The sequence below is a fragment of the Chrysemys picta genome, chromosome 2, assembly GCF_011386835.1.
Source record: "Chrysemys picta bellii isolate R12L10 chromosome 2, ASM1138683v2, whole genome shotgun sequence".
Classification (NCBI taxonomy): domain Eukaryota; kingdom Metazoa; phylum Chordata; order Testudines; family Emydidae; genus Chrysemys; species Chrysemys picta.
The window spans coordinates 144,991,306-145,001,191 of record NC_088792.1 but is presented as its reverse complement, the minus strand read 5'-3'; the positions used below and the strand labels follow the sequence as shown (position 1 = coordinate 145,001,191).

Genomic DNA, 9,886 nt, shown 5'->3' with positions numbered 1-9,886 from the left:
TTTAAAACCTAGTCCATGTAGGAGATCTCCTGCAGGATCTGAGTGTGTCCTCTCACTGGAGCAGCTTATACATTCTCTTTAAAGTAAGTTTTTTAAAGTTGTAATAGTACTAAGTATATGATTTTCTCTAGAGTTTCAAAGCATTATACAAACATAAATGGTCAGATTTTGCCACCCTATGTTATGTTCAGTACCTTACTCTGAAATCAGTGACAACTTGCAGGGTACTCAACTACTGAATGGGCCAAATCCTGCAAGGTGCTGGGTGCCTTCAGCTTTTGAAGTCAGTGGAATTTAGATAAATTGGTACTTCCTGGAAGTGCTCAGTATGTTACAGGATTGAATCCAGTGTGAGCAAAGGTGATAATCTGGCTTGAGCAAATTTAGTAGGTGGGAAAGATGCCAGACTTATAGCAGTGTGAACTGAAGTCTCTTCATAGTGCTTCCCTCAGTCTGTCTGGCCTGTTAGTCTTTCCACAACAAGGTTTGGGCATATGATCTCCCAACTACTTTCCTCTCTAACTTCCATACCTGTTCAGTCATGATCCTCTCTGCTGAAAGTGCTACTGAAATCTGGTTTTGATTAGATGTGATGGTACCTTGTTTTTACATAAGTGTCACTGAGTTCGGAAATGCCAAAGATGTGATCTGAAAGTCACACGGAACTGGAATGAGATCAGCTGCAGTCTATTACTGTGACTTTGACCTTTCTTCAGGCCAAATTCTGTCCTGTGATCCACATGCATTTACCACTAACACAAGCTTCCCACACAATTGAGAACAGAATTTTGGTCCTATGTAGTTTTAATGTTTTATTACCAACCTGGTCAGGAAAACATTTGTTTCACTTATTAAAAATGCATAACTTGTGAGATTACCTCCTGGAATAGCTCAATGGGATTTATTGATGTCTAGGTGTTTGTTGTATTTTTCTATCAGCACAAAAATAAAACTAAATTATAGTTCAGAAAATCTATTAGCTACCACTAACAGTAAAAGATGTGTGATCATAAGGGCTCAGATGTGCTTATTACCTACTGGCTTATATAGGAACTGGGTGAACTACCCCTGAGTGGTAGAACACCCAAAGATGGGCATGACTTGTTCAGTGGCCTTACCGGCAGAGCAAAGAGAGGATATATGAGATACTAAATTGATATATATCCCACTTACTGACAGATTGTGCCTCTAAGTCACATGGCACAGAGCCACCTCATTCTGGCAAGACCTCTGTTGGAATAAAGAAAATGCCTCTGCTGAACCATCCCTCAGGAAAGTACAGCAAACAGAGCCCCCTGCAGCTAGCCAATTCTGTTGCTGATCTAGAGGTGATTAACGCATAGTCCTGCCTCCTCACACTTCTGAGCTCCTTTGTGGAGGCTAGCACCTACAGGGTTCATTAGTTGGGAACCGTCCATGTGCTAAGATATGTGCAAAACCTGCACATGTGCCTCACCCCACGCAGAGGTGAATGAAGAAGGGTTCTGGCACTCACCCCACCTACACCTCATGTGCAACCATACAAGGGGCAGGCCAGGCACAATCTGGACTCTAAAGCACTAGAATACCTGAGCAAAATTAAACCTGAAAGCATGCCAAAATTGTCTGGTTACAAACTGCACCTTCAGGTCAGGTTCACTGAAAGGTTTGGCAAAGCTGTCAATGAACCTGTGACAACTTGCAGTTATATATATATATATGACATTTGTGACTTTGTCCCAGTTTCTTGCACAACAGCAGGTGAAAGCGTAGTGACTACACCTGAGTATTACTATGAATTCTGATGTTTGCTTGAACCTCAAATTCACAGTATAAATCCAGGTTAGCAAACTGACTTGCATCAGGACCAAAAGGTAATATTGACTTGACCCTCAGTGAAGTAATCCCATAGTTCTCAACAGCTGTGGCCAACAGTAGTTTGTTCATCTTATTGCTGGAGATGAACATTTCCTAGGTACAGATGCTTTTATTTTAGAAATAAGTTACAACAATATCTGCCTGTCCCAATAATGGGAAGTGCTGCCATACATGAGGTCATGAAAACCTTTGACAGTTTTAGTTGTGAGGAGTTTTAGCTACACATCCCCCATCAAGGGTTGACTGAACCCTGCGAGTAACATGCAATTCAACTGTCACACTAGATCTGTTCCAAATACTCCTTGCCCTTATTATCATGTACTCCTTGTGCACAGTAGATTTCAGAGCTGCTACTAGCAGGTTAGGCTTCTATCCAGATATGAACTGGCTACAGTTTCCATCACAGCTAGATACCACACATGGGTTCTCTTTCAGATACCCAGCAGTGCACTAAACTTTAAAATATGGCTATTGCCACTTCAGGTAAGATGTGTTATGTAGGAATGTGTTCCTCCCTAATCACAAGCCTTGAAGAACGGCAAACTGTTCCCTTGGCAGTGACGCAGGAGTGACCTTGTTCTAGCGCCTATGTTTGGGAAACTTATTTGGCTGATTTGATTGTTCCCTCGCAGCTGGTGTTCACGCGCTCAAGAGATGGGTTCGTTATCTTATGTGCATGTATACTGCCTGGCCTTTTTACGCGCATGAAATGTAACCACTAAGAAGTGTTGTAAACAAAGTAAGGAGAGAAATAAAAACCCCAGGAAAAGTTTTCCTGGGAGGCTTTTTGCAAGAGGCTTGTAAAGCTCTCTGGCTACCAACAAACCTGGCGTTCTGTTTCCTGCGTCGTCACCACAGCTGGTGACCCCGACGTGATACCCCTCTACTCACCGGCTGGATACGCCGAGCGCGCCCGCGGCTGTTTGCCGCCCCTTATTCGTGAGTATGGGGGGGAAACTTTCCAGTGCCCAGAAGGAGCACGCAAGAGAGTTACAAGAGATTATACGACAGCGATCATGTGTCGCTGTCCCGGTCGCTCATATTGAGGGCCTCCTAAGGGAAATAGATCGCCAGTGCCCCTGGTATCCGGACTGCGGGTCATTACAGCTTTCTGATTGGATACGGATTGGGATCACCTTGTATAGTAAACCCCGTGCCCCAGTTCAGTGCCTGCTGCTCTGGCAGCGCTGTAAGGAGGCACTGGAGGGGTTCGGCCCAGACAGCCCCAAGCCGGTCCCCCTTTTGCCCCCAAGTGATGGGCCACCCCCCTCCTGCCCACAGCTGACCCTCCCTGCGCCGCCGCCCGTGGCGGCGCCCCCCTGCCTACCGGTCGGGCGGGGGGGCGCTGTCGCCGCGGCGGTGCGGCGAGCACGTGAGGCCGGTCTCTTGACCGACGAGGAATCCAAGTGTGGGTTCGAGGCGTTTCCCATCTCTTGGCGAGATAATGGAAATGGGGGGCAGATAGTGGACTGGGAGGCTCTCCCCTACTCGGTTCTGCGCGAGCTCCGCAAGGCGGTTCGTGAGACCGGGGTGCGGTCCACTTTCACCCTGGGGATCTTGGAAAGTGTGTCAAACGGTTACTTCTTGCTCCCCCAAGATTGGAAAGATATGTGTCGCATGGTGCTGTCTCCCGCGCAATACGTTGTGTGGGACAGCGAGTACCAGCGAGAGGCGCTTGCGGCAGCAGCACAAGGTGGGGGGGCCTATCTCGCTGAGCAGTTATATGGCACCGGGCAGTTTTCGGGCATCCCCGAGCAGGCGGTGGGCACGCCCCGGGTAGCTTTTCCCATCATTGGCCAGTGTGTCCGTCGAGCGTTCCGCAGGGTCCCTGCTGCAGGCGAGTCCTCTAAGTCCTTTGCGGTTACTCGGCAGGGTGCCACCGAACCGTTCCACCAGTTTATTGACCGCCTCCAAGAGGCAGTCCAGAGGCAGATTGATAACCCGCAAGCCCAGACTGAACTAATGATAAAATTGGCTTACGAAAATGCCAATGCAGACTGCCGCCGTGCCATGCAGGCAGTGGTCGGGCGCCCCGGGTATACCCTGGCAGAATTGCTGCAGGCGTGTGCTGACGTAGGCACTCAGACCCATCAGATGGCCCTGCTGGCAGCTGCCCTGCACAAGGGGCAGAAGCCTCAGGGGAACTGCTTTAACTGCCAGAAGCCTGGACATTTTTGGCGGGAGTGTCGGGCCCCTAGGGGGGGCGTGTGTAAAAACAAACCCAAGCCCCGGACAGACCAGAGGCCCCGCACGCTGTGTCCGAAATGCAAAAAGGGCTACCATTGGGCTGCGCAGTGTCGCTTGGCCGGGGGTGACAGCCGGGTCTTGGCTGCTATCCGAGACAACCCCCCGGGAAACTAGTAGGCGGGCCTGCGACCAGCCCGAGACCCAAGGCCGCGCCCCTCTCCGTGCACGACGCCCCTGCCGCCACAAGGGGCAGTGCGGGGATTGACCTTGTTAATCAGGAAAATATGGATATCACTCTCCCCGGGGAGGTCCTCCTCATGCCGTCCCAGAATCAGGGCCCGCTGCCGGAGGGCATGGTGGGCCTTGTCCTACCCCGCTCGTCCGCCAGCAAGCAGGGCCTGTTTGTGGTGCCTGGGGTGGTGGATTCGGACTATGGTGGAATTATCCATGTTCAACTGTGGAGTCATCTCCCGAAACAGCTGTTTCAGGGAGATGCCTGGGCGCAACTCATACTTGTGCCCTACTCCCTTCCGGCAGGGGGAAGAGACGTTCCCCGAACCGGAGGCTTCGGGTCCACCGACCAGCGCACTATTCACCCACAAGTGGCAGCAGTCGTTAAAGACATTGGAGCACCCCAACCCAAACGCATTTACTGCCTCAACGATCAGCCGTTCGAGGGTGTTATCGACTCTGGGGCAGACATCACCGTCATTGCCGCTGCGCAGTGGCCCGCCCATTGGCCCACAGAGCAGGCTCCGGCAGTTTGGGGTGTGGGCGGGGCGCAGGACTCACAACGAAGTGCCCGATGGTTGGAGGTTAGGGCGCCCCAAGGCACCCGCCGCGCCCGTATCCGGCCTATCATTCTCCCCGTCCACCTCAACCTGTGGGGCCGTGATTTATTAACACAGTTCACTGCCACCATCCATATTGATGATTAGGCGTACGGCCCTCCCCCTCCGTTGGCTCACTGACGAGCCCATATGGGTTGCGCAGTGGCCGCTTCCTTTAGAAAAGCTGGAGGCCCTCCAGCACTTGGTTAATGACCAGCTGCAGGCAGGACATTTGGAGGAGTTTACTAGCCCCTTTAATACCCCCGTGTTTGTGATTAAAAAGAAATCTGGCAAGTGGCGCCTCCTGCAGGACCTTCGCGCCATTAACAAAATTATACAGCCTATGGGTCCCCTGCAGTGTGGTACCCCTAATCCCAACCTTATCCCCTGTGATTACCGGTTATTTGTAATAGATTTAAAGGATTGTTTTTTTACCATCCCCCTGCACCCTGAGGACCGGGTGCGTTTTGCCTTCACCGTTCCGGTTTTGAATCACTCCCAACCCACTCCACGCTATCAGTGGAATGTGCTCCCTCAAGGCATGTTGAATAGTCCCACCTTGTGTCAGCATTTTGTTGCGCAGGCCTTACGGCCCTTCCGCGCAGCACACCCAGATGCCTTAATTTACCACTACATGGATGACATCCTGGTGGCTCACCCCGTCCTCCCTGATGACTGGCTGGACGAACTGCGCCACCAGCTTGCGGCGTGTGGCCTGGTTGTGGCACCGGACAAAATCCAGCGTCAGCCACCCTTTTTGTATCTTGGTCACCGCATGCTCCAGTCATATGCCCGTCCAGTTTGTCCCGAGTTGGTATTGCCCAACCCTCTTACGTTTGTACAGCTTCAACAGTTATTGGGATCCCTTAATTGGATTCGTCCTTTTTGCTCTCTGACTACCTCCATGCTGTCCCCTCTTTTTTCTGGCCTTCGGCAGGGCCGCCTCCCCGGAGATATTATTCCCATTTCCCAGGAACAGCGCCAAGCGGTCACCCTCATTAACCAGACCCTGGCCCAGGTGTGGGTCGACCGCCGAGAAAGGGAACAGCCCCTTTTTGCCATTTTGCTTCCCACACTCTCACAACCGACAGCTGTCCTCGCCCAGGAGGGGGCGGCAGCGCGTCTTCGTTTAATTGAATGGATTTATTTGACCCACTCCCCTCCGCATACTATTCAGACACTCCCTCAACAGGCCGCAGAGCTGATTTTTAAAGTGCGAGAACGGTCCCGCACCCTCTTGGGTTGGGACCCCGTTGCCATTGTTGTCCCCATCCCGGCTAAAGACTGGGAACGCGCTGTCTCTTGCAGTGCCACCCTCCAATTGTCTCTTGCTGACTATGTCGGGGAAGTTAAATATCACATTCCCCCTGACCCCCGTCTTTCGCTCCTACAACAACGTTGCCTTCACCTCCGTCCGTCTTTGTCAACCGTCCCCATTAAGGATGCACTTACCCTTTTTACGGACGGCGGCCCAACACGAGGTGCGGTCAGCTGGCAGGCGCAAGGCACTTGGCAAGTCCGCTTTACCCTGCCTCAGCGCTCCCCACAGCGCGCAGAGCTGGCTGCTGTCATCCTGGCCTGCCGATGTTTCCAGGATGACCCTTTTAATTTGATTACTGACAGTCTTTATGTTACTAATGTTCTTAAGTCTCTTCCAGGTTCCTATGTGTCGCCCTCCTGTGATAACAATTTGTTGGCCCTTTTTCTTACCCTGCAACAGCTCCTTTCCTCCCGCTCTAGCCCACTGTTTGTGGCACACATTCGCAGTCACACCACACTACCGGGCCTATTAACAGAAGGTAACGCGGTGGCCGACCAGGCGGTCAAATCGGTGGCCTCAATTTTTTCCTCCCCAATCGAAAGCCACGCCTTTTTTCATCAGTCCGCCAAGGCCCTTGCCAAGCAGATCACTCTCCCATTGCATCAGGCGCAGGCCATTGTTCGCCAGTGTGACCTTTGCGCTTCTCTCTCCAATAGCCCGGAGGTAGGGGTTAATCCTCGTGGAACCTCGGCTAACCAGCTCTGGCAAATGGATGTTACACATTTCCCTCCCTTTGCCCCCTGGCAGTATCTTCACGTGTGTGTAGATACCTTTTCCCATTATGTGTGGGTCACCCCCCAGAAGGGTGAGGCCTCTTGTCATGTTATTAATCACATGATTCGCGCTATGGCAATCATGGGTCACCCGTCCCATCTTAAGACCGACAACGGCCCCGCCTACTGTAGTTCGGCCTTTGCCGCCTTCTGTACCACGTGGGACATTGTCCACACGTTTGGTATCCCGTATAACCCCACAGGCCAGGCCATTGTGGAACGGGCCAACCGTGCGCTCAAACAAGCCCTGGTCCGCCAAAAACAGAAAGGGGGGATTTCCGTAGGCCTTCCTCCCCGCCAGGAATGGCTGGCTGCAGTGCTTTTTACCCTGAATCATTTGAATTTGACTGACAACTACTCTGCAGCAGAATGTCATTTTCGTAGCTACCAGGCCTTGCCCCGCCCCTTTGTTAAATATCGCAAGGCCCCAGACCCTCAGTGGCATGGCCCAGTGCCCCTTATAACGTGGGGACGGGGGCATGCTGCCGTTTCTCTTCCTACAGGTCCGTTGTGGGTCCCAGCGCGTAACGTCCGCCCGTGGCACGGCGATGGCCTGGCACCAGGGACTGACGAACCCCATTCCACAGTTCAACCTACATCTGCAGGATCCCGAGCGTCCTCGCCAGCGCCCCCCCCGGGGGCCCCCGCAGCGCATAACCTGGGGACAGGTTAAAGCCCTTTCATTGCAGGCCGAGCAGCTGCGAGTGCAGCAGCAGCTGGAACCTACCGCAGAAAATTACCTTGTGACATTGTTAGCTTGTCTTAATGCTAATTCACTCCTTATTTTGTGTGTATTGGGGAGTTTCTTGTTGGCCCCTGGCTGCCAAGGCGAACCCCAGATGGAGCAGCGGCTGCAGTTTAACACCTGGGTCCACCTGGCAGAAGTATTAAATCAATCTGATTTCTGCCTGGCCGTTGCCCCGGAAATGCAAGGTCTGTTAAGTACTTGCCTTGTTCCTGTCTGTAAACCACCCAGCAACATCTGGGATGTGAGACAGTGAAAGAAATGTGCTGTTTTAAGCTTACTGATAATAGTAATTGCATGTAATAGCAAATTGATATGCTGAAATATTATGCTTAAGCTATCCACCAGGACGTTTTTCCTCCTTGGTGGGATTATATCTAGTCATAGCCACCCTTAGAGTGGATAAAGACCCTTTTATAGTATGGGGTCCTAGTTTTGATTTTTTGACGTTTTACTTTGCTGTTTTGTTTGTGTATACCCAATCTAGTGACATTGTGTATGCTACCCTGCGAGAGTGCTTTGTTTAAATACTGCATCTATAAAATAAAATAGGAGGGGATGTAGGAATGTGTTCCTCCCTAATCACAAGCCTTGAAGAACGGCAAACTGTTCCCTTGGCAGTGACGCAGGAGTGACCTTGTTCTAGCGCCTATGTTTGGGAAACTTATTTGGCTGATTTGATTGTTCCCTCGCAGCTGGTGTTCACGCGCTCAAGAGATGGGTTCGTTATCTTATGTGCATGTATACTGCCTGGCCTTTTTACGCGCATGAAATGTAACCACTAAGAAGTGTTGTAAACAAAGCAAGGAGAGAAATAAAAACCCCAGGAAAAGTTTTCCTGGGAGGCTTTTTGCAAGAGGCTTGTAAAGCTCTCTGGCTACCAACAAACCTGGCGTTCTGTTTCCTGCGTCGTCACCACAGTGTTACACATAGCACCACCTACTGGATTTACATTATAGTACAGTTTTATCATTCCATCATGCTCAACTTCTAAATGTTAAATTTTGTGGGCAATATCTGGGGGCGATTCATGGTTACACTGGCACTTTATGTTGACAGACTGTATAAAGTAGGTGCAAAGCATCCATATGACCCTCTACACTAACATCCCTAGCAAGTACAGCTGCACCACTCCTTTTTCTGCCAAGTTCATTCCTATGTCTAGGGTATTGGCCCATTAAATCACTGGGGATATGGGCCATTGCAGCTAATATGGAAATTAAGGCAGTCTTCAGGGCTGCTGTAACCTGTGATTGATTGCAGACTGGCTCCTGGCACCCTGAGGAGAATGAAGATACCCTAAGAGACAATGGCTTGTATGGCTATGTTTTGAGCCAAAGCTGTGACTTCCAGCTCAAGGAGACATACCCACAGACTCTTATTGAGCTAGCGTAGCCACTGTGATGTGAGTGGCAGTATGAGCTCACCATCCTGAGTACAGTCCCTTCGGAGCAGCTAGGTATGTACTTAGAGAGGCTGCAGCTAGCTTATGAAGGTATGTCTTTTCGAGCTGGAAATTACTCCTCCAGAGCCAAATACAGATATACCCTCAGTCACTAGCTGTGGGATGAGCACCTCCCTATCTTGAACTGATTTAACTTCAAAGTTTTCTGTCTTTCATCTCCTTTTCCAAATCTATAGTGCAATTTTGTTGCAAGTCCTGTTAGCCATTCCTATGATACCTGGCTTTCAAATCTGCCCCTGTTGTCAAGGGAATCTGTCTCCTTACTAAATTCATTGATTTGAGGTAAAAAAAAAGGCCAATCTTTGCTTGAACTGAACTTACAATTTTGTTTGATTTCATCTCCCCCCCCCCACACACACCTCTCAACAATTCACTAAAATTTTCAGATGCACTTCCTCCCTTAGACATTTTTGGTAGGCTCTAATTAGTATCCATCTTTAAAATTCTGCAATTTTCTGTATAATTATCTGTCTTTTTAGTTTTAAGTTATTAAATTGCCCTATGAAAATGCTCTTTCAGCAGACATGAGCAATAAAGGTAACCCTGAGAATAACTAATCTCAAACTGCACAGTGAAAGGGTTCATTAATCACTGCAATGAAATTAACAGTGCATAGTTAAAATAAAATCATCCAGTTCATGGGCTGAGAGAACACAACAGTTAGAGACCTTTTAAATGCATCAGTTGGCTTTTCAGCCAATTCATTCC

General features: G+C 50.0%; 1 long non-coding RNA gene across 1 annotated transcript; it reads left to right on the top strand.

Annotated features, from left to right (window-relative positions):
- The first annotated feature begins 2,348 nt into the window (after positions 1 to 2,348).
- Positions 2,349 to 8,601, top strand: LOC135981516 (uncharacterized). Its single transcript, XR_010598568.1, has 2 exons — positions 2,349 to 2,796; positions 7,472 to 8,601. It is a non-coding gene; the product is annotated as an uncharacterized LOC135981516 (long non-coding RNA).
- The last annotated feature ends 1,285 nt before the right edge of the window (positions 8,602 to 9,886 follow it).